General features: G+C 46.7%; 1 protein-coding gene across 3 annotated transcripts in view; it reads left to right on the forward strand.

The window, feature by feature from the left end:
• The window catches only part of TMEM184B (transmembrane protein 184B), a 69,481-nt gene that overhangs the window by 19,180 nt on the left and 27,165 nt on the right, over window positions 1-23,136 (forward strand). For 2 of the 3 annotated variants that reach the window (XM_032791860.2, XM_032791868.2), the window contains exon 1: window positions 3,017-3,222. The exons of the other annotated variant lie outside the window; for it this stretch is intronic. The gene's annotated coding sequence lies outside the window, so the exon portion shown is untranslated. Of the gene's footprint in view, window positions 1-3,016; window positions 3,223-23,136 lie in introns of those variants that run through there. 3 annotated transcript variants of the gene reach the window in all.

The following is a 23,136-nucleotide window of genomic DNA, read 5'->3' on the forward strand; positions in this document are numbered from 1 at the left end:
TGTTGCTAGGGTAAAAATCTTCCGACGAACGTGCACGCGGCGCGCACACACCTAACTGGAATGGATATGAGCAACACATCTCGAAGAACAACAGTTACAAAGGTGAGTAACCGTCTTATCCTGCCCCCACACCTTACCGCACTCCCCCACACATCCTCTGCACCCCATTCACCTCCATATACTGCTGCACTCCCATTATGTCCCTATACACCACTGTGCCAACCCATATCCTCATGCACCTGTAGCCTTTTGCGTCCCCCAGCATCCTCATTTACTCCCCACACCCTCACCCTGCTCTTGTCCTTAGCTTCTCTTCCTCCCCATCCTCTCCTCTGCAGCCCACCTCTTCTCCCTTCCTGGCTGGGTGATGTAGGCAGCAGGACCAGCACTAGGGTTTCTCGCGCCCTAGGCGCATGGCCATTTCGCCACCCCGCATGCTGATCTAGCGGCTCCGGTAGAGCTGCCGCAGTCATGCCTGCGGGAGGTCCACTGGAGCCGTGGACCAACAGATCCTCCGCAGGCATGCCTGTGGCAGGTCAACCGGAGCTGCCTGCGGCCCCCCCCCGGCAAAATGCCGCCCCCCGAATAATCCTGGCGCCCTAGGCGATTGCCTACGCTGCCTAAACAGTAGCGCTGGCCCTGGTAGGCAGCCCCTTGAAAAAGTGTATGAAAAAATGTGTGCAGGCACTTAAGTGTGTGCATACATGTATTGTATGTGTGTAAGAGATAGGGCCACCCTTAGGCATATGCAACATACTGCAGCTGCGTAGGACGCCATGAAATTTGGGGCAGCAGTACCAGCCGCTCTGCCCAGCCCTATCTCTCAGCCGCCCCCCATCCCCACACCAACGCTAGCCCTAGCAGGAGCGTTGCCAGGGTTTTTGGTACCGTAGGCGCAGGGCTGGCTGGCTGGCCCTGCTGCAGGCGTGCCTGCGGATGCTCCACCGGAGCCGCGGGACCAGCGGACCGTCTGCAGGAACGGCTGCGGGAGGTTCACCAGAGCAGTCAGCCGCCCGCCCAAAGCCTGGCGGCCGGTCGCCTGAATGAAAGCGCCGGCCCTGGTCCCTGGACAACTCCCTCAGCCCTGCAGCTTCCGCTTCCACCTGCCCTGCCCTTGGCCCGCCCCAATTCCGGCTCTTCCCCAGTGACCTCGCCCTCACCAGCAGCGGCGGGAAGCGGAACAGCCCGGCCCCAGCCCGCTGTACTCCGCTAGCTTCCAGCCCCGGAGCTCCGCTTCCCTCCCCCAGTGAGTGCGGGGAAAGACTCGCTCCCCGCATTCACCGCTGGCAGGAAGCGGAGAGACGCAGCCCCAGTCCGCTCCATTTCCCTTGCCCCGGCCCCAGCCGTGTCGCTCGGCTCTCACCGGCGGCGGGAAGCGGAGCGCCACGGCTGGGAGCTGATGGAGTAGAGCGGGCTGGGGCAGGGCTGCTCCGCTTCCCGCCACTGCCGGTGAGTGGGGGGATTCCTTCCGCCTAGCGCCCTCCCCGGAGTGACATGGCTGGGGCTGGGATGAGGGAAGCAGAGCGGGCTGCTCCTGGCCCCCCGCTAATCCTCTGGGCCTGGGGGCCCCCCAAAAGTGCCCCCCCATAGCTTCTGTCTCCCAGACTGGGGGTGGCGGGAAGGCCTGGGACTGCATAGGGCACCCAAATGGCTAGGGATGGCCCTGGTAAGAGACTTTGTGTAGGGAGGTATACGTGTATATACCCGTGTGAATAAAATTTGCAGCCTAACTCTTGACTTTTATTCCTTTTGCTGGCTTGCACACAAAAAATGGATGACATAAAACGTGTGTATTCCTTTCATAACAACTTTTTAAAAGAGTAGGGAAGTCTGAAAGGAATGTGTTATTTCTTAAAAAGTGAATGTTGCTGACTAGTAATTGCAGAAGAGCCAAGGTAGCCTACATTTCTCCCCACCTGTGTCTAGCCACATTATAAACTCTTTGCTACAAACTCTGGCTTTTGACGTGGAGCCTTGATCTTAGCTGGGGTCTTTAGGCACTAAACAACAACTGTAATAATAAAGAATGTGGAAGTATGTGTGTTAGTGTGTGCTAGATGCATACACATGAATACATGTATGTGTCTGCATGTAGGTGTGGGAGTCAGTTCTACAGCTTTATTTTGAGAGGTAGGTGAACAAGTGTGCTGCTGTAGCTGTGCTCTGTGGGTTTGTATTTGGGCTTTAGCAGAGGATCTTTAATAGACCCATGGCAGATGTGATAATGTGTAGTCCTAATTCCACACATAAAATTACAATAACTTTAATGAACAAATACCATGGTGCTGGTTATGAAAAATGGGAAGAGGGGAGGGAAAGAACCATAAAAACCTTTGTGAAAATTTATTTTTTAAATGACCCTTTTTGACTATTTTGCTAACAGCTCTGGCATCCTGTAACAAATCAAACCTAAACTTAGCATAATATATCTGTCAAAACAATAAATATCTCTTGGTGAAAATGAGCACCTGCTAGAAGGTGGGGGAGAGCAAGCAACAGAGGGAGCGGGAATGGGGGGGGGGCCTCAAACAGGGGTGGGGCCTCAGGGAAGGGGTGGGGCAGTGGGCAGGGCAAAGGCGTTTGGTTTTCTGGAATTAGAAAGTTGGCAGTCTTAGCTGGGCCAGCGCTGTGGCTGTAGCTGGAGGCTGAGGGTGTGAACTGCAGCCTGTTTGTGAGGAGCCCTGGTGGGAGCTACAGCAGCAAAGCATGGTGAGGCTCCCCTGGGTGCCAGGCTAGGGGTGAGCTGGCCTAGCTGCTCATGGGTCGGGGTTGAACGCTGCAATAAATAAATGTGGAGTCCTGTGAATGTAAATACAAACCCTTCCTGCCTCCTTTTCACCACCCTCAGCGTGGGAAGGCAGGGGTAGTGCAGGGGAAGGGGGCGCTACCCCTTTAAGAGCTCCAGGGTAGGGCAGGGGGGAAGAGAGCGAGGGAAAGAGGCGCTGCCCCTTTAAGAGCGCGGTGGTTATGTCATCCTTTCGCTCCTCCTCCTGGGCTGGGCGGGGCCTCACGTTCTCTCTGCGCTTGCGCCGCGTTGACTCCCCGAGAGACCCGGCTCCCACCGTTCCTGGATCGCGGCGCAGACACAGAATCGGGCAGCGCCGGGAGCAGCCGGGGACCCACCGAGGGCGCGCGGCCGCGTCATGGGCTCGTGAGGGCCCCGCCCCTCCCCTGAGCGAGCGGGGCAGAGCAGCCCCGGGGGGAGCCGGGCCCCGCCGCACGGTGAGACTGGGCGCTGCGGGCGGGCGAGGGGGCACGGGGCTGGCACGGAGCGCTGGCGCTGGCGCTGGCACAGCTCGATGGCGCTGGCTGGTATGGTATGGCACGGCGGTGCTGGCCGGCACAGAGCAGTGGTAGTGGTTGGCACGGCGCAGTGGTGCTGGCTGGCACGATATGGCACTGGATAGCATGGTGCTGGCTGGGCGCTACGCTGTGGCATGGTGCTGCGCGGTATAGTACTGATTGGTGTGGTGCTGGGTTCTGTGGCATGGTTATTGGCACAGTGTTGAGTGACACAATATGGTACTGGCTTGTAAGCTGCTGGGTAGTACAGTGGGCACTGATTGGCACAGTGCAGTGGTGCTGGGTGGCATAGCATGGTATGGTGCTGTATAGTACTTACTGGCTTGGTGCTGGGTGGCATGATGTGATGCTCGATAGCACGGTGCAGGATGGCATGGTACAGAATGGTATGTGTGATGTGCTGTGTGGCATGATGTGATGCTGGACACTAAGGGGCTTGGCGGTGTGAGGTGGTCCTGGGGGGTACGGTGTGGTACTGATTGGTATAGCGCGGGGTGCTGAGTTGCAAAATGTGATGCTGGATACTAGGGATGCTGGGTGGCTGGCACAGTGTGTGGTACTGGGTTGGCCCTGAGTGGTAGCGATTGGCTCATGGGGTCGGGTGACCCATGGCAGGGTGACACTGAGTTGCATAGCATGGTGCTGTGTGGCACAGCTTGGTTCTAATTGCACTGAGTGGTAGATAGAGGTACGGGGCAGTGTGGCATGATAATGCTGAGTGGTGTGTGGAACACGATGTATATTAGTCAGGTCTATGTTTATCTATGAGTTGTAGATTTAGAAGGTGTGTATTTAGAACAATAAGAGGGCTGTGTATGTGCACCATGTATGTATGTAACAGTGTGATGTGTGCTTGTGACATATGGGGGTGATATACGATGTGACAGACACTGTAGAATGCATTGTATGTGTGCTATCTGATGTATAGCATGCAGCCAGAGAAACAGTAGTGTGGACCTATGGTAACGGTACTCATATTGCCTGTTTAAATTAACCAATCTAGTGGAGCACTACTGTGTTCTTAGGACTTCGGTTGTTATATAAGATGAAATTCAGTGCTGGCAGATGCAAGGTGATGTACTTTGGAAGGAATAGTTTGAAAAACTCATGGGTTAACTGTAACTCAGGAAAAGGAGCTGAGCATTGTGGATAGCTTCATAAAAACTTCTAGTCTGTATGCAGCAAAACAGGTGTGGGAAGAAGGGGAGCTGGGATAACTAAGGAAAACATTGAAAATGTAGTGCTGGTATAAATCCGTATATGTAATCATATGGAATACTAACAAAAGGACACAGTAAAAATAGAAGGGGCCAGAGAGCAGCAATGCAAATGATGTGTGTGGAGCCAGCTGGAAACATCAAAACCCTCTGTGGAGACGGTTCAGTTTCACCAAATTTTCTGCCAGTCGGCCTGTCCAGCTTCTCCGCAATCTGCCTAGGAGTGTGGGGAGCCTGGGCTCTCCAGGGTCTGTGGCGCTGGAGCTGCCTGCCACACAGACTGCTGCAGGGCTGAGACTTCTTTCCCTTTTGCAGAAAATTTTGAAATTTTTGGTTCCTAATCAGAATGAAATCAAATTTCAAGATACCAGTCCTCTGTGAAATGGAACTACCTTTCTCTACCTAGTTCTTTGTTGTTGGTTTAGTAAAGCACTTTGCTAGCTATGCTCGTCTTAAACCAATGGCCTTTTGAGTTCTGTGATTGGGGTCTTATTCTTTCATTTCATGTCCTCATTTTAAATAGTTTATATTTGCACTGATGGATATGGAGATGGGCCCCTTTCTTTACCCGCATGCTCCTCTTAGTAGAAGTGTCTGTTTCTATTTCCCACAGTTCAGAGGAAGTCACAAAGCTCTTGCTAGTTACAGAAATCGCTGGTAGGAGAAATGAGTTTTATTTAGCATTTTTATTGCTATTTAGCACTAGCTTAGTTCAGGATCCCACTGTGCTTGGTGCTGCACAAACACATAGCAAGAGAGAGAGGGTCCCTGCCCAGAAGAGAATACAGTCTAAATAAACAAGACCGGTGAGAGTGAGTATCCCCATTTTAAAGATGGGGAACTAACATACAGCAGGGTAAGGACTTGTCTATATGAACAGTTAGTGCATGGCAAGCTGGGGTATAAATCTCTCTCATGCTGGCCCGCCGTGCACTGACTGACTGTATGAATCCTGCTGCTGAACACTAAAAGTTCTCTAGTGCGCTTTGATCTACTCCAGTTTCCAAAGGCAGCTTGTGAAAATATTGTTTGGGGGAGGCTTCCTGCCTGCACTCATCTACCTTAGCAACTCCTGTCCCACAGGGGTGAGTCCAGCTCCCTGTTTCAACCCATTGGCTCTCACTGCTTGCAAGTTTTGAAAGAACCTAACACAGTGTCACTTGACATGCAATTTGCATGTGGGCAGGACCAATCCCCCCACCACTCCCACCTCCACCCTGCCCCCTTCCTGATCTTGGTGTCAGTGAATGCAGGGCCTCAGATTTCCCACGGGACTCTTGCCTTGTCCCAGCAAACCTCATCCCAATCCTCAACAAGGAGACTCTACTCCATGCCAACCCCAATTCCTCTTCTTTGGAACCCTCTCCCCCAGGAGCCCCATTGGACAGGTCTCTCTGGCTCACCTGCTGCTGCTTCCTAGACACCACAGCTCCTCTTCCCCATGGTCTGCTCCAGACATTGCTCCTGAGCCTCCCTGCCTGGCAGAGCCTTCTGCAAATGGCACTCTTGAAACTTCAGCCTTCCAGGGATGTGCTGCTGAGAGTCAGGAGCCAATACCCCCTGTTGGGACTGAGGTATCTGGCTGCACCTGCTGGCAATCCAGCCCACAGGCAGGGCCCTCCCTTTGCAGTGCTCCATCCCAGGGGTTCTCAACCTTTTTCTTTCTGAGCCCCACCCCCTCCCCCTCCCCCAGCATGCTATAAAACCTCCATGGCTCACCTGTGGCACAACTACTAATTTTCTGTATATAAAAGCTAGGGCAGACAGTAGGGGGTAGCAAACAGGGAGATTGCTTGGGGTCCCATACCACAGGGAGCCCCATGAAGCTAAGCTGCTCGGGCTTTGTCTTCAGTCCCAGGTGGTAGGGCTCAGGGCCTCGGGCTTTAGCTCCATCCATTGGGGCTTTGGCTTCCTGCCCTGGAGCCCCAGTGAGTCTGATGCTGACCCTGCTTGATGGGCCCCCTGAACCCTGCTTGCAGCCCCCCAGGGGGCCCTGGACACCTAGTTGAGAACCAGTGCTCCGTCCCACTCTGCCCCCTTCCTGGCTCTGGCATCACCAGACGTGGGACTTCGTCAGCCAACCTGAGTGGCTCAGAAAATGACAAGGCAGAGTGATTGTGGAGGGCTGAGCCTCCTCTAGCTGTAGCCACCCTCTGCCTGTGCACGTTTCAAAGTGGCATTGAGCAAAGCGTACTCCAGAGCTTTTAGTGCATGGTGTGGCAAGGTCCACGCAGACTAGCGTGAGGTAGATTTATACCCCAGCTTGCTGCGCACTAATTCTTTGTATAGAGAAGCCCTGAGTGACTTGCCCAGGATCACACAGAGAGTCTGTGGCAGAGCAGAGAATTAAACTCGGGTGTCCCAAGTCCCTGGTCAGTGCCTTAACCCACAACCCTATCCTAGTAACGGTTATATATTGAAGTCAGATAAGACAAGCGTTATCACGTGTCAATCATGTAGGAATCTACTGTGGCTGCTTCTCAAATGTCTAAGTCATTAAGACTAGACTGAGCACTAGAGAATGTGCTGCAAGGAACAATTAGGTGTGTGTGTGCGTGGGGGCGTAAAACGTGGCCTACTGACAATAGGCCTTTTCCTGTGATTTTTAAGGAATCTGTTTCGCTTAAAGTTAGGACATTTAACTGCTGAGTGTGAAGCTGCTGGAATGAGAATCAGTACCTCCAAGTCAGAGGTCTTGATCCTCTCCTGTAAGAAAGTGCACTGTTCTCTCCAAGTGAGTGGGGAGCAGGTGCCCTTAGTGGAAGAGTTCAAGTATCTAGGTGTATCGTTCATGAGGAAGCAGGAGATTGGCTGGCGGATTGGTGCGGTGGCAGCAATGATGCAAGCGCTGTACCGATCTGTGGTGGTGAAGTGGGAGCTCTCGGACAAAACTCTCTGTTTACAGGCCAGTCTATGTCCCCATCCTCACCTGTGGTCATGAACTTTGGGTAATGACCAAAAGGATGAGATTACAGGTACAAACAGTGGAAATGAGGTTTCTCCACAGGGTGGCTGGGCTTATTCTCGGAGACAGGATGAGGGGTTCGTCTATTCGAGAGAGCCTGGAGTAGAGCCGGTACTCCTCCAAATTGAGAGGAGCCAGCTGAGGTGGTTCAGGCACCTGATAAGGAGGCTTCTTTTGGAAACCTACAGGGATGTCCCACTGGGAGAAGGCTCCAAGGCTGACCCAGGACACGCTAGAGGGATAATATCTCCCAACTGGCCTGGGAACGCTTGGGAATCCCCCAGGAGGAGCTGGAACCTGTACAGATGTAAAGGGAGGTCTGTTCCTTCCTACTCTCCATGCTGTTGCCATGACCCTCACCAGGAAAAGCGGCATGAAGAAGATGACCTTTAAAAAAGGTCAAATGTGAATGCTGCTTTTCCATTCCCGCCACCCTTCACCTCTTTTCTGACTGTTGTATGGATGTTCCATAGCACTGAGGAACCTGAGGCTATGAAGCACTACATATTTCTCTTCTCTGAAGCTTCAGGTTGGTCTGTGCAAGCATGGATTATATAGCATCACCTCACTGAGTAATTGTACTTTGCTGCTGTGCTATAGAATAGGGGTGGCCAAACTTACTGAGCCTTCGAGCTGCATGCAACAGTCTTCAGAAGTTTGAAACCCAGGGTTCGTCTGCTGGGGCTTGGAGCTTCAGCCCCGTGGGAGGCGCTTGATGGGACTCCGGGCTTCAATCCTGCTCCTGCTGAAGCCCCAATCCCTGGCAGGTGCACCCTATGGGGCAGAAGCCCTGAGGACCCCCCGCTCCCTGGTGGGCAGAGGCCCCTACTCACCACCCTGCTGCAAGGCAGAGGTCCCAAGCTCCCCCTCCCCCATCTGGTAGGTGGAGAATGTGGGGGACATGGGGAGCTCCATGAGCTTCACTTTAACAGTAAAAGAGTCGCATGTGTCTTGGGAGCTACAGTTTGGCCACCCCTGCTATAGAACTTTCCTTGTGCATATGAACACCACTGTAACAAAGCTTGTGTGTGTAATTGTACATAGAGGTTTAGAAACTAAAGCCTGTTTGCCTTTTGAAGGCTACAGTGACTGCACTCTGATATCAGCCTCTTGACGGTCTGGGTTTTCTAGGGAACAGTGTTCTGCTGTTTTTGCCCACCCATCAGTTTTACCTTTTCTGTTGACTTTAGGTGCCAGATCTCATCCCTCTTTCTTCTCTCATGACCCCTGTGCTAGAAGAGCAGCTTCCTGCCAAAGCACTTGGGACTTGGTTAAAGTAATCTGAAACTGATTATAGTCATAACATAGTTTAAACAAAATATTTAGCTAAATTAGCCATTAAAACACAACAGCAGTTGTGACTAAAAACCATCACTTAATAAAGCTTTTCCAGATATAGTCTAAAAATTGGGAGGGAGAGACTGAGGCCTATATCTAGATGCTGCGTGTTCCACCCCCTGAAGGTCATTGCAACATGAACTCAGTCAGTTTAAGCAATGATAGTGGGACTTCTGAAAAATGAGTAGTGTTTCAGAACACCCACCAGTATCAGTTGGAATGAGGCTCAAGGAGAAGATCTTGTCTGGTCTCTCACGATTTAAAAACCAACAGGGTGTTTTTGTTTGTTATAATACAAGTGAAGTGGCTGAGTAGACAACAGAGCAACCTGTATCCAGGGATGATGCCTTGTGCGGACAAGTCCCTGAGAACCTCACTGCAGCTGGGCATGACAATGCCTTTATAACCCCTGAGGTGCATAATTTACAGGAAACTTGAAGGGGGAATAACTAACACATTCTGCCTGCAGCATCAAATATTCTTTAAACCACACAATGGATGGTGGTGGATTTTTATTCCCCCTTCTTCCCCCCCATCCTCCCACTCAAGGTTGTCACTGAACAGTGACAGCCGCAATATTTGAGGGATCAGGAGTGTGGTATGTAAGACATGGGAGGTAGTTGTCCCACTCTGCTTGGCACTGGTGAGGCCTCAGTGGAGTACTGTGCCCAGTTCTGAACACCACACTTTAGGAAAGATGTGAGCAAATTGCAGAGAATCCAGAGGAGAGCAACAAAAATGATAAAAGGTTTAGAAAACCTGACCTATGAGGAAAGGTTTAAAAAAATGGACACATTTAGTCTTGAAAAGAAGAGGGGGGACCTGATAAATCCTCAAATATGTTAAGAGCTGTTATAAAGAGGACAGGATAAGTTCTTCTTATCCACAGAAGGTATTACTAGAAGCAGTTGGCTTAATATTCATCAGAATGGATGAAAATCAATCTTTTTATTTAAATCAGATTTTTTTATTGTTTAAATTATATTTTTTCTGTTTTAAAAGTAGGCCTGTTTAAAATGAATAAAAATGAGGAGGGAGGCAATGAGATCTATTAGTTTTAAAAGTTTGAAGAATAGCCTAGGTAATTTAGGAGACTGTCTCATTTTCAAGAGACATAGGCAAGTAGGAACTTAAAGTCCAGTCAGTTTCTATGAAAATTCTCCCATGATGATCTGGAATAATCAGTTTAATTCACAGACTACTGTTAATCCCTCTCTTCCTTTTAATAAATCATTTATTTGTAAATGTGGAACATCTTTTGATAAGAGAAGTGTATGTATCCAAAACATTTAAGGTTGTTTTTATTAAATGAAACAAATTAAATACTGTAACATATAATATTTAAATTCCAGTTACCTTCCTAATGCAGCTTGACACAAATCATGAGCAAAAGTTATCTAGTAAATAAGCAATATATCATTCACTATTTTCTAACATACTAAAATGTACCATTAAGAATCTGAAAATATTAAGGTACACATTTATTTAAGCAATTATGTATAGTTAACCCTTTGAGATAGCAAACAGATCTACAAAATCTAGTTAAAAGGCTCTATTTAGTGTAAATCAAACGTTTTAATGGTTATATCAACCAGTGAAAATGCACCTTTCTTAGAAAATTAGTACAAATGGAAAAGTTTATTAGAACTGACTTTAACTTGAGGCTTGCCTCTTGGTGATTTAAATCAATCCACCCTGGCAATAAGGGAGAGGTAGGTTAAATATTAGCAAAAACTTTCCAACTATAAGGATAGGTAAGTACTGGAAGAGGTTACCAAGGGAGGTTGTGGAATCTTCGTCACGGAAGGTTTAAGAACAGGTTAGACAAACACCTGTCAGGCATGGTCTAGGTCAGGGGTAGGCAACCTATGGCATGTGTGCCGAAGACGGCACATGAGCTGATTTTCAGTGACACTCGGACTGCCTGAGTCCTGGCCACTGGTCCGAGGAGCTCTGCATTTTAATTTAGTTTTAAATGAAGCTGCTTAAACATTCAAAAAACCTTATTTACTTTACATGCAACAATAGTTTAGTTATGTATTACAGACTTACAGAAAAAGACCTTCTAAAAAGGTTATAATGTATTACAGGCGTATGAAACCTTAAATCAGAGTGAATAAATGAAGACTCAGCACAGCACTTCTGAAAGGTTGCCGACCCCTGATCTAGGTTTACTTGGTCCTGCCTCAGCATGTGGTGGTGAGATGGGGGAAGGTGGAGTAGATGACCTCTCAGGGTCCCGTTCTATGATCAGCCAGTAGGAACTGCTGTATAATAGAGGGTGACCAAGAGCAGGGAGTGATGGTGTCATTGTCTCGCCTTCCTGATTCCAACCTAAAGAGACTCACCTCCTTCTGGGGATGTTGTGATTCTGGCATCCCCACCTGGATTTGGTGGCAAAGGGCAGTCTCCACAGTTTAAGAATGAATGAATAATTGCAGTGTGTTGTCTAGAGTTGCAGTAAAGCCTTAAGAAGGAGAAGGGGCTGACCAACATCCTAAGGGCTGATGCCCCCCACGCCACTTGTGGGGTTTTAAAAACATGAAATTAGTACTATTGGAAGCTGCTGAGTTGATTGCTCAAGAGTCTACAGTAGCAGTCGTCTGTTTACTGCTGCCTGTGCTGTCGATAATGTAAGCTGCACCCATGTTGCCCCCAGCCAGTGTATCTCAGGAGGCTCTGGATGAACCATCTCCAATGACAGATGAGGCAGGTGTTTCTGACTCCATGGCTTATCCAGTCCTTGTTGACTCTATATGCCTTTGTCAACAAGGGTATCAGTTAATGCTAATTGTGAGAGTTGTTTAGACTTGTGGCCACCTGCCCTGCTACATTCGTTCAGACTATAAATGGCAATAACTTTATATGGAATTTTCAAATTTGACTGCCTAAAGTTAGTCACTTAAATTCCTGTTTAGGTGCCTACATCAAAGGGGGTCTGATCAGGCACCCATGTTTGAAAATGTTGAACTTAATTTTTTTTTTTAAAATGTCTCCCACTCCCCCCCTTTCCCAGTATACAGTTTCTGAGGCTAACAAATCAATTATTATTGCTTAAGTCTGGCATAGTGGGGGATGTAGAATTGCTTTGGAATATATCACTTTATCTATTGGTGTCTGTCAGCTTGAAAAACAATATCTTTGTCTTTTTCACAGATCTGCAACCTCTCTAGTCTGTCGTGCTGTGGCTGGCAGGAAAGATTAAATTGCTTCTAGCCACTCAGCGCAAGTTGCCCTGGGAAGAACAAGGGGTTGGGCCTAGGACTTTTAGTTGGATGTTTGGCTGTGATTGGCCCACTGATGCTGTTTTTCTCTGTTATCCTTGTTGAGCTATGAGAATAGTTTCTGCTTTCAAGAGTTGCCTTCTGTTTTTGAACGTCTAAACTTAAGTATTTAAAGGATGACATCCTACAGTGACGGGCCACTGGCTAATCTTTTAACTAGCTGAAGTGGGACACAGACACATCTAGTCTTGTTCATCTCTAAGGGGAAAGAATTTCCCGTCCAAGAGCCCAGGGGGTCCTGATTTTGCTGTTAGAAACTAACATCAGTTATAATACAATTTGATCTTTTTCATTGTTCTTGATCAAGTGAGGGAGAGACAGGGGGTGGGGGGAGAAGAAGAGACAGGACTGAAGAAATCGGTGGAGCCCAGTGTTCCCAGGAATTACCGAGGGCAGGTACTCTGAGCCCTATTGTCCTAAAGTCTTCAAGAACAACTACCTCAAATGCTGTATTAAAAATAACAAGAACAAGATGATTTTATGATCAGTAATAATGTTTGCAGCTGTGTGCGCTAAGAAAAGGGCATTTACATTTATTTGTAGGGATGTTTATAGCACATATCACTGTAGTATCTGAGCGCCTTTGCATCAGGGAATCTCATGCCACAGAAGTCAGAAGGGGTGTTCCTGCCCCTGCTCTCCTCCATGTGCATCACTACACATAATGAGGTGTCTAGCTTGTTCTGAGGCATTGGAAGCTGTTTGATAAAATGACGGCTGGATCTCCTACGGCAGATCCAGTGTGGCAATTGGAGTAAACACCTGCTTCAGTATGAAAAAGTTACTGCCTTCTGCAGCTTGATGTGTGGCTGCCACTAGTTGCATGCTACTGAACGGTTTCACTTTTGATAGCATACCGGCCTGTTTAAATGCTGTTAACCGTTTTATTCAATCCTCCACAGTCCCTTCATCTACCTTCTCAGAAATGAATGGGAGCAATGTGGAAGGGGATATGATACAAGTGAAAGGGGATCTGGATTAAGTTCCTGTCACATCTTTTGTTTGTGAAAATTTGGAAAATTGAACAGAAACCTCCTGTGATGTTTTGTAAATACTCGTTTCAAACACCACCCTCTTGAATTCAGTCTTCCCACCTGCTATCATGGATCCTCTACTTTGTTGTCTCCTTGTGTGTGGAACGGGGACAGAGGACTGGAGTGTATATGTGGGTTGGGAGGATATCCCCACCACACAAATGTGGTTTTTATCCCGTTTGAAAAGGGACTGGAAGGCTGGGGGGATATCCCCTCCTCCTCCTCCTCTCTTGTTTCCTGTCTCCTTCCAAAAAAGGGACTGGTTGTGGGATGCTGACCTATTATAATGTGGGTCAGTCCACCAAAAAAAGAAAGGCATGAGAGAGACAACAGAAATTAATAGAGCAGAAAAAACTCTGTGGGAGGATGAGAGTGCAGCTTCGGGTAAAAGGGATTTATTGTCGATCCTGAGTTTCTGAGGTGGGGGTAGTGGGAGCTCTTTTTTCAGCATGACTTTGTGTATTTGATTAGTAAGAAGTGGGGGGAGATTAATAGCAGAAAGAATAATTGAGGTACGACCAATAGGATGGGCAAAGGGGAGAGGACTTTGGTGTTAGGTGGAGGGAGGTAGGATTTGCTTGTTCTGAGTTTGATTAATTGAAATCAGGAAAGAAATTGTCACTCTGTGGAAGATTAAATTGTTTGTGTACAATGAACTCTCTTTATGTGCATAGTCATGGGATCACCCCTTGAATGTGCACTTAGACTGAACGGTTGTATGTTCTCTCTGCTAAGGTTGTTTTGCACATTCGTCTTACCCTTACAGAAAAAATGATCCTGTTCCAACCATGTTTTTTCTGTCTTTTGTTTTACTGCACGTACTGATAGCTGTTTAGAAAGGAAATGATGAATGGACAGAATCTCATGAGAATTCAGACTGTTCAGTCCTCCAGAGGGATAACATTGTAAAAAGCCATATCTGGATAGCTATTTATTATGCAGTTAGGAACCACAGAATTCTTATATGTTTATGCAAGTTACGTATTTAAGTACATCTGCTTGGATGGAGTTCAATGTGTGTTTGAATGTTTGGACACTTGTGAATTCCTAAGTATGTGAAATAAATGTGGTATGACTCTCTTTTATTGGCTAAGAGGTTAGGATGGCTTTATTTCTTGTGAGTGGTTAATCAGTGAGTGAGTTACATGGATCATCCCAATCAAACTTTTGTACCATGCGATCAAGTAGTCTGCATAGACCATATGTTTAACTAAGACTGTTTTAGAGAGTTTTAAATAATATTATTGAGACTGTCTTGTATCTCACCACTTGTAAAACCTGGTGCCTTTGTGAGTCCAATTGTACAGGACTCGGAGGGAGAAAAATTAAAACTAGTAATAAGTTTAAAACTCTTGATTTCTTTGATTGCTGCTATCTGTTTGGCTGACTCTGGGCTTGTCTATATGGGACAACTGGTCAGCCTAGATCTTATTACAGGAGTGGGAGGGTGCAGTTCTATGGCCTGCAACATGCAGGAGGTCAGACTAGCTCAGCGGTTCTCAAACTGGGGGTCGCAAGGTTATTACATGGGGGGGTTGTGAGCTATCAACCTCCACCCTAAACCCTGCTTTGCCTCCAGCATTTATAATGGTGTTAGATATAAGTTTAAAACACTTTTTTATATGGGGGGGTTGCACTCAAAGGCTTGCTATGCGAAAGGGGGCACCAGTAAAAAAAGGTTTTGAGACCCACTGGACTAGATGATCATGATGGTCCCTTCTGACCTTGCAGTCTACGAGGGTGAATCTATAATGCACCAGCTTGCCTTGCAGTAAACGTCTCATGTGGACACCGCTACAGCACAGTGAAAGTCCCAGATGTTACTGCATGGCAAGCAGGTATATTCACACCTTGGCTAGCAACACAGGAACTTGCCCTGTAAACAAGGCCTCCGCCTATGAAATGTACACACAGCTAATTTTGTATTAAAACATCCTCTTGTTGTTACATTGTCCTCCCTTGTTCCGGTCTGCTCATTTGTCTGATCCACTGATTTAGGTCTTGTAATGCACATTGGGGGAAAAAAAACCCAACTATACGTACAATACGATGGGGGCTAATTTAGCTACAACGAGTCAGGAAAGAGATCTTGCAGTCATCGTGGATAGTTCTCTGAAGATGTGCACGCAGTGTGCAGAGGCGGTCAAAAAAGCAAACAGGATGTTTGGAATCATTAAAAAGGGGATAGAGAATAAGACTGAGAATATATTATTGCCCACGCAGTGCACAGTCAACTTGTGGAACTCCTTACCTGAGGAGGTTGTGAAGGCTAGGACTATAACAGCGTTTAAAAGAGAACTGGATAAATTCATGGTGGTTAAGTTCATAGGTGGCTATTAGCCAGAATGGGTAAGGAATGGTGTCCCTAGCCTCTGTTTGTCAGAATGATGGAGATGGATGGCAGGAGGGAGATCACTTGATCATTGCCTGTTAGGTTCACTCCCTCTGAGGCACCTGGCATTGGCCGCTGTCAGTAGACAGGATACTGGGCTAGATGGACCTTTGGTCTGACCTGATACGGCCATTCTTTTATCTTTTTAAAGTGTAAGCTGTTTGGGCCAAAGGCTGCCATTTACTATGTATTTGTACAATACGTAGCACAATGAGGCCCTGATACTCATGGGCAACTCTAGGCACTGCTATAATGAAAATAAAAACTATTTTAGGTAACTTTTAGAAGTTTATTTATATAAAAATCTTCTTAAAGTCCAAATTCAGAGGATCATCCAGAGGTAAAAGTGGATTTGTGTGACCCACTGGCAGGGTAGATAAAAAAAAATTTTAATTGTTTTTTTTTTTAAATGAAATCTGAATTTAATATAAAATACATTAAGGCTAAACTTAATCTCTTGAAACATTTAAATAAATAATGTTGAATCCATAAGGCTCAATCAAAAACTGAGGTAAGGTCTGTTTTTCTGTATTAAGAAAGAATTGGGGGAGGGATGCAACTAACTTTTGAGGTCAAGCTTTGTAAATTTGGCACAGTAGATCAAGCTATGTATCAAGGGCTCATTTTGTTTAATAAAATTTTTTGTATGCTGTTGTGTGTTTAAATTCTAGCTACTTCCTAATGCAGCTTGACACAAATCACAATCAAAAATGATCTAGTAAATAAGCAATGTATCATTCACCATTTTCTAAAATACTAAAATGTACAATTAATAAGAATCTGAAAATATTGATATATAATTGCTCAAATGTATATAGTTAATGTATCCTCCTAGCAGAAAGGTATACTATCTCTTAGGTAAAAGCTGTATTTAACTGTAAATCAACATGCTTTAATGGTTATATGAACTAGTAAGAATGCACCTTTTAAAGTAATGAAGTACAAATGGAAAAGTTGATTAAAACTGATGATTTAAGTCAAGGCTTTCCACTTGGTAATTTTTAAATCAGTGATTTAAATCACCCTGATGTAAATCAATCCACCTTGCCCACTGGGAAGCTGTAAAGCTCTCTCTTCCAGTGATAGAAAGCTCTCAGTTTTAGGCTAATTGCAAGAATTCAGACCTTAGACTGGTTGCTGGTGGTGGACCGAGTATTGTGTCTCCTGGGCCTCTGACCAGGGTAATTTTAGGGAGAAATCCCACTAGCAGGGGAAGGAGAGTGTGGCAGATTGCCGGTATTGTTCTCTGGGTCTCGCGCTTTCTCTTCTCTGGGGTAGGTTCAGGGCGATATTGCTTGCCTCTGAACCAGTTCTTAATCACTCCCCTTGTGTCCTTGGAGGAGGGGAGTGGAGAGGGAGGGACCTGGGCCCGCCCTCTACTCCAGGTCCCAACCCAGGGGCCCTGGGGTTGTGGTGAACCACTTGACTAGCGGTTTCTTCCCCTGGGTTACTTCCCTCTCATACCCGTCAGCTTGTGAAGGGCTTCTCGCCTCTCTTCTATACAAGCCTGGTGCCCCTTACCTAGGGTTTCTGTTGGGCTTCCCAATCCACCGCAGCACTCCTCCAAACCTTCTATTTCTCTCTGGACAAACTCTTCTCTTCTGCAATCTGCACTCTGCTCCAATCCAACCTTTCTCCTTCAACTACCACACCCTGTCTGACTGGAGCAGGGGTTTATATCCCATGACTGGAGTCAGGTGCTCTAACTGGCCACAGCTGTTCTAGTTAATCTAAAGCAAACCTTCCTCCCTTGGCAGGGAATAAGGCCCCCCTGCTAACACTCTTATGCTGCCCTCTGGCCATGCTGTATCACAAGAGAGAGAAGGAAACATTTTTTTGTGGCTAGTTAATTTAAATAAATTAAATGTGATGATGGTTTGAAGCTGCTTAGAAGTTTGGAATGCAGTGGAGATGGATAAGTGGGCAGAAAACAGGTGAGACAAGTGCATGAGAGGTTCTGTTTGTCCCATGGGCATCACCATGTGTGCATATATGCAGACATGCCCAAATTTATAATATGGGCAAGACTGAAATGTGGAATTTGATCCACAAGGAATCCCATATGGGGTTTCCAGGATAATAATATTGATAGGGTGGGAGTATCTTGTTAGATCAAGTTTCACTTGCCGGAAGGAGGCTTAGCTGGTATGATTCCCTTCTCAGGCTAGCTTGGAGTATCTCTCTTTGCTCCCTCAGCTCTTTGAGGGGAAATGCTTTAACCTCAGCTGAGATGATCTATTTTAAAAACACAGATTGCCAACTGCAAATGCAAAGAGCCACATAAAATTCCCTGTTCTCTTTTTCCTAATGACTTCAGGGGCAAAGCTAGCTCTCTGTGGTGATCAGACTCCAGCTACTCTTGGTACAAACTAGGTCCAGTTCAGAGCAGGGCAAATGGGATATAGATAGGAGGACATAGTTAAGTTCTGCAGGACCCTGTTTATGCCTAGTTGGTTTGAGGAAGTCTGCAGGGTGATGTGTGTCTGAGCTCAGATTCCCCTTTCCTGTTGCACTTGTTTGGCTAGGCTGCTGCACCGGAAGTGTGCTTTGTGTAATGAATGCAGTGTGATACACGCAGATACTCCTTTTAGTTAACTGCTTTGAATTCTAAAATTTGCTTTTGGTGAAAGATGCTAGTTTGATGGTGTTGGAGTGAAGGCCCCCCTGTTTCCAGATGTGGTATGAAATTGACAGTAGCAGAGTGTGCATGTTCCTAAGCCCCGGCATGTTATCGTGATGTAAAATCCTAGTGTAGTCGGGGACAGGTAGTTTTACCTCAGTGTAGTTAGTCAAAGTCAACCCTTGAGCAACGAAAATGGTAAAAGGTTTAAAAAAAAAAAAAAGACCTATTAAAACAAGCAAAACAAAACTGGGCATGTGTAGTCTTGAGAAAAGAAGACTGGGGGGGGACACACCTGATGTGTCTTCAGCTACATTAAGGGATATTATAAATACCATGGTGGATAAATTGTTCTGCCTACTAAAGGCAGAATTAATGGGCTTAATCTGCAGCAAGAAAGCTTTAGGTTAGATATTAGGAAAAAAAAAAATAAAAGCAGGTAAGCTTTGGAACATGCTTCCAAGGGAGGTCATGGAATTGCCATTACTGGCGGTTTTTGAGAACAGGTTGGACAAACACCTGAGAGGGATGGTCTAGGTTTACTTGGGTCTACCTGAGCACAGGGGGCTGAATTTGATCACCTCTCAAGATCCCTTCTACCCCTATATTTACACACACACACTGGATTTACCTTGGTTAGCTGCATGCAGGTAAAACTACACTGCATTGTTTCCAGCAGGATTTTACAGTGAGAGTGATGAAAACCCACTTTTTTCTGTAGTGAAGGCATAGCCAGATAGTGCCAAACTGACTTCATGTGGATGTTGGATGATAACTTCAACCTCTACGAGTATGGTTTGTATCTAAACCAGTGCCTGAGAAGTGATGTGGTTCCTATCCCATTGTAAAGAATAACTTAGTGGGTAGAGGGCAATGGTATCCAGGAGATAACATCCTACTCCTTCCCCCTCTCCCTTATGCTCCTTTTGATGTCCCCTGGATACAGTTATGTGGCAGAGAGACTCAGAGCAGTTGTCTGAAAAATCCTGTATGAGGGTTAGGAATTGTAGATTAGGTACATCCCTGTCAGACAGAGGCCTATGCAGTCACCTCGATGAATTCTTGTTAAAGAAATGGGATTTTCCATTCACCAGGAAATGTACATGGTTTTTCTGTAGTGTTCTTCACACACTGTATTGCAGAGACCCTTTCAAGGGAGACAGTGTAGTTGTGAATTGAAAATGGAGAAGGTTTTAAGGTGAGATTTAAAGAGAGGAAGTGACTCAGAGGCAGGAAATGGAGGAGAATTCTGGAGAGAGCAAATCTGCTCCCCTTTCGCCCCAGAGTGAGGGAGAGTTACAGAAGGCAAGACTGGAGCAGAAGACTGAGCAGACTTAGGGAATAGTTCCAAAGTTAAGATTGCCCCCTCGTGTGTATATTTTACAATTAAGTCTTGAATTACATCATCACCTCCTATTTCTCAAACACCACAATATAATAAACAATTCTTGCTGCAAGCAAAGATTTACGTGTCAGACTGATAGTGGTTTTCTCACTTTTTTTCTATTCACACTAGTGTCATTGTAACAATTCTCTATACCAGAGATGGGCAAACTACAGCCCGTGGGACTGTGCTGCCTGACCCTTGAGTTCCTGGCCCAGGAGGCTATCCCCCATCCCTCCCTTGCTGTTCCCCTTCCCCCGCAGCCTCAGCTTACTCGCTTCGCCACAGACACAATGCTCTAGGTGCTGGGGCTGTGAGCTTCTGAGGCAGTGCCCGACCTAGTCTCTGTGCTGCGTGGTGGCGGTGGCGTGACCCGGCTCCGGCACCACCAGCCACCGGTGCTCCAGGCAGCGCAATAAGGGAGCAGGGGGGTTGGACAGAGGGCAGGAGAGTTTGGGGTGGAGGTCAGGGGTGTGGATAGGGGTTGGGGCAGGAACAGGGGGTTGAATGGGGGCAGGGGTCCCGAGGGGGGACAATCAGGAAGGAGGCGGGGGTTGGATGGGAAGGCAGAGGGCAGTCAGAAAGTATGATTGGATGGGGCAGGGATCTCGGGGGGGGGGGCCCATCAAGAATGAGAGGAGGGGTTGGATGGTGCGGCAGGGGTACGGGGGCAGTCAGGGGACAGGGAGCGGGGTTGGATGGGCAGGAGTTCCGGGGGGTGGGGTGAGAGTGTGGCAGATAGGTGGTGGGGTCTGGGCCACGACCCCTTCCCTAACCAGCCCTCCATACAATTTACGAAACCTGATGAGGCCCTCAGGCCAAAAAATTTGCCTGCCCCTGCTCTATACCTTTATCCTGTCTAATTTAGTAAACTTCTTTCCTCTAAATTATGTATTCTCTTAATTTTGCAAGAGCCATATGCTATGTTTTCTTCTCAACCAGCAGCACAGCCTTCCTTTGGTGCTTTTCAGTAGAGAGAAAGTTAGCTGTGAAGCTAGTTTACCTGCACATTTTGATGACCTATATAGGCTAGCAACAGTGCACTATTTCTTAATCTGTAGTCAGTTCTCAAATTTAGTGCACACTTTTCATATAAATGACTTTTCTGGATTCTGGTATACATAGTAGAACACACTACTCCAAAATGTTACACGTGTTTAAGGTTGCAGGAAAAAAAAATTACAAAATACAATTTGAAAAAATGGTAACTAATCCTATAATTAGACTGTGCAGTAATGTATAATCACAAGGGGGCAGTATTAAGATTGCACATACAGCCTCGATTTGAGCATTTTCCTGATTTGAGTGCTTAACTATACAACTTTATATTCTGTTATAATAGGAAGTTTATGTGGGGGGCAGACTTCCCCCCCTTTATGGGGGCAGAGGGGGAGGAGAATTTTCACTTACTAGGCCTTTGAAATTTTGCTGGCTTGCAAAAAATTGTAAGACGTGTTGCTGATCACAGAATTTATACAGTTTGGTTAGATAATAGCAAACCCCTGCCCCCATTCCTGCATGCCGCACAAGTTCCGCAATAGAGAGCCAGTCCCGTGCCCTTTAGGAACACTGTAGTTTGGAAAGGTGCTTAGCATCTTCCTCATCTGCAGAGTCCCTGAAGCGCATTGGAGCAAGGATCCCTACTTTGCAGCTAATGAAGTCCACAGACCCTCCCTTGACACTTTCATGGCTTACAAGGTCTGCAGGGATGGCAGCGGTTCTTATTGTGGTCCTAATTCATTTTGCAATTGTCCTTTTACACTAGGTGAATATCTGTCTGATCTTCCACACTATGGCTAACACAAGCTCAGCTGGGGCCGTGTTAGAATCCCTAGAATGGATGTGGTTAAAGCTGCCAATGTGGTTTTTAGCACCGTTTTGGTTAAACTTGATCCCTGCAGAGGACATGGGACTAAAAAAAAAAAAATGGGGGTGGGACGGCACAATTAAAACCCTATTTGTACTAAGATTCCCTGTGTTGCTAGTCCTGGTGCAGCTGCAGTGTTAGCTAGGGTGGGAATTTTGTGGTTAAAGTTACTTAGCATAGACTGCGCTGGTGTGCAGGAGCCCTCTTTCAACCCCTTTGCATGTTACGAGATCTGTGGAAGAACTTCTTATGAGCCCCCTCTGTCCTTACAGCTTTGTAATATCATGGCTGACAGGTCTTGTCACGGAGTTAGCCATGGATGCAGCTGCCATGAACCCTTTCTAGATAGCCACCTTATGAGTTTTGTAGAAATATCTATTGCTTGTCTTAATATGGGCTTGTCAAGGGCTTAGATCGCTCTCAAATCAAAACGAGTTTCCTCCAGAATCAGCAACGGTCCTGCTGCTTAATGATGATAGCTTCCATCCAAGTTTGTGTTCAAACCTTCAGCCATTTTTTCCTGCAGGGTTGTTTGAATAAAAAAATCACAAGGATTTTTTTTATATAATGGGAAAAGTGTGTTCTCATGCTCAAAAATAGCTGAACTGTTGTCCGCATACTATTGTTTTAATATTTTATTTTTTTAAATATCACCCTTGAGTAGAGACCAAGCACAGAAAATTTCAGCCTGAAAGGGGAATGTTTCAGAAAAAGTTCAGCAACTGGAAGAAAAAAAAATTCCAATCCTTCTGCAGATCTATGTACTACATTTTCTTCTCAGCTAGTGTTCAGTGCATTTCATTAGAGATTAATAAATTTAAGTTCCTTCAAATTGGTGACCTATATTCATGAATAAACTAGTTAAAAAGAACCCCCAGCTATTTCCCCCAACTTACCTTTTTGTTTTCCTTCTTCTTACAAAGTGAGAAGAAAACAAGTAGAATTATTTCTATAGGTAACATCAGGCACTTTATTGGTCACACGTGCAAGCCTCTGATTTGGAAGCAGTGTGGCCTTAGCAATGTGACCCTAGGAGTATGTGTAATTGGCATGTGTTTCTCTCTCCCCCCTCCCCGCAAGGGTGTTGATAATTAATAAAGGACACTTGCCTTTGGAGTTGGTGGTGAACAACTTCCTCTTTGTACTACTGTGTGTTGGGCTGCTTGTGGTGCTGTTTCAGATGAGATGTAAATCTAAGGGCTTGGCTACACTGGAGAGTTGCAGCGCTGGTGGTGGGTTTATAGCGCTGCAACTTACCGTCCACGCCTGCAAGGCACATACAGCGCTGCATCTCCCTGGCTGCAGCCCTGGCTGTACTCCTGCTCTGCCTGGGGTATAATGATTGCAGCGCTGGTGATGCAGCGCTGCTCTGCCAGTGTGGCCACCACAAGCGCTGTAACTGGCCTCTAGAGGTATTCAGAGGTATCCCAGAATGCCTGTTCAGCCACTCCCAACAGCGCTGCAAATGTGGCCTACTGCAGCACTGGTAGCAGTCAGTGTGGCCACACTGCAGCGCTTTCCCTACACAGCTGTACGAAGACAGCTGTAAGTCCCAGCGCTGTACAGCTGCAAGTATAGCCATACACTCAGTAGCCAGAGCCTTAGGCCTTGTCTACACTTGCAAGTTGCAGCGCTGGTGAGGGGGTTACAGCGCTGCAACTTAGCAGGTGTCTACACTTAAAAGCTCAGCCAGCGCTGCAACTCCCTGTTTGCAGCGCTGGCTGTACACCTG

Source organism: Chelonoidis abingdonii, chromosome 1, assembly GCF_003597395.2.
Source record: "Chelonoidis abingdonii isolate Lonesome George chromosome 1, CheloAbing_2.0, whole genome shotgun sequence".
Classification (NCBI taxonomy): Eukaryota; Metazoa; Chordata; order Testudines; family Testudinidae; genus Chelonoidis; species Chelonoidis abingdonii.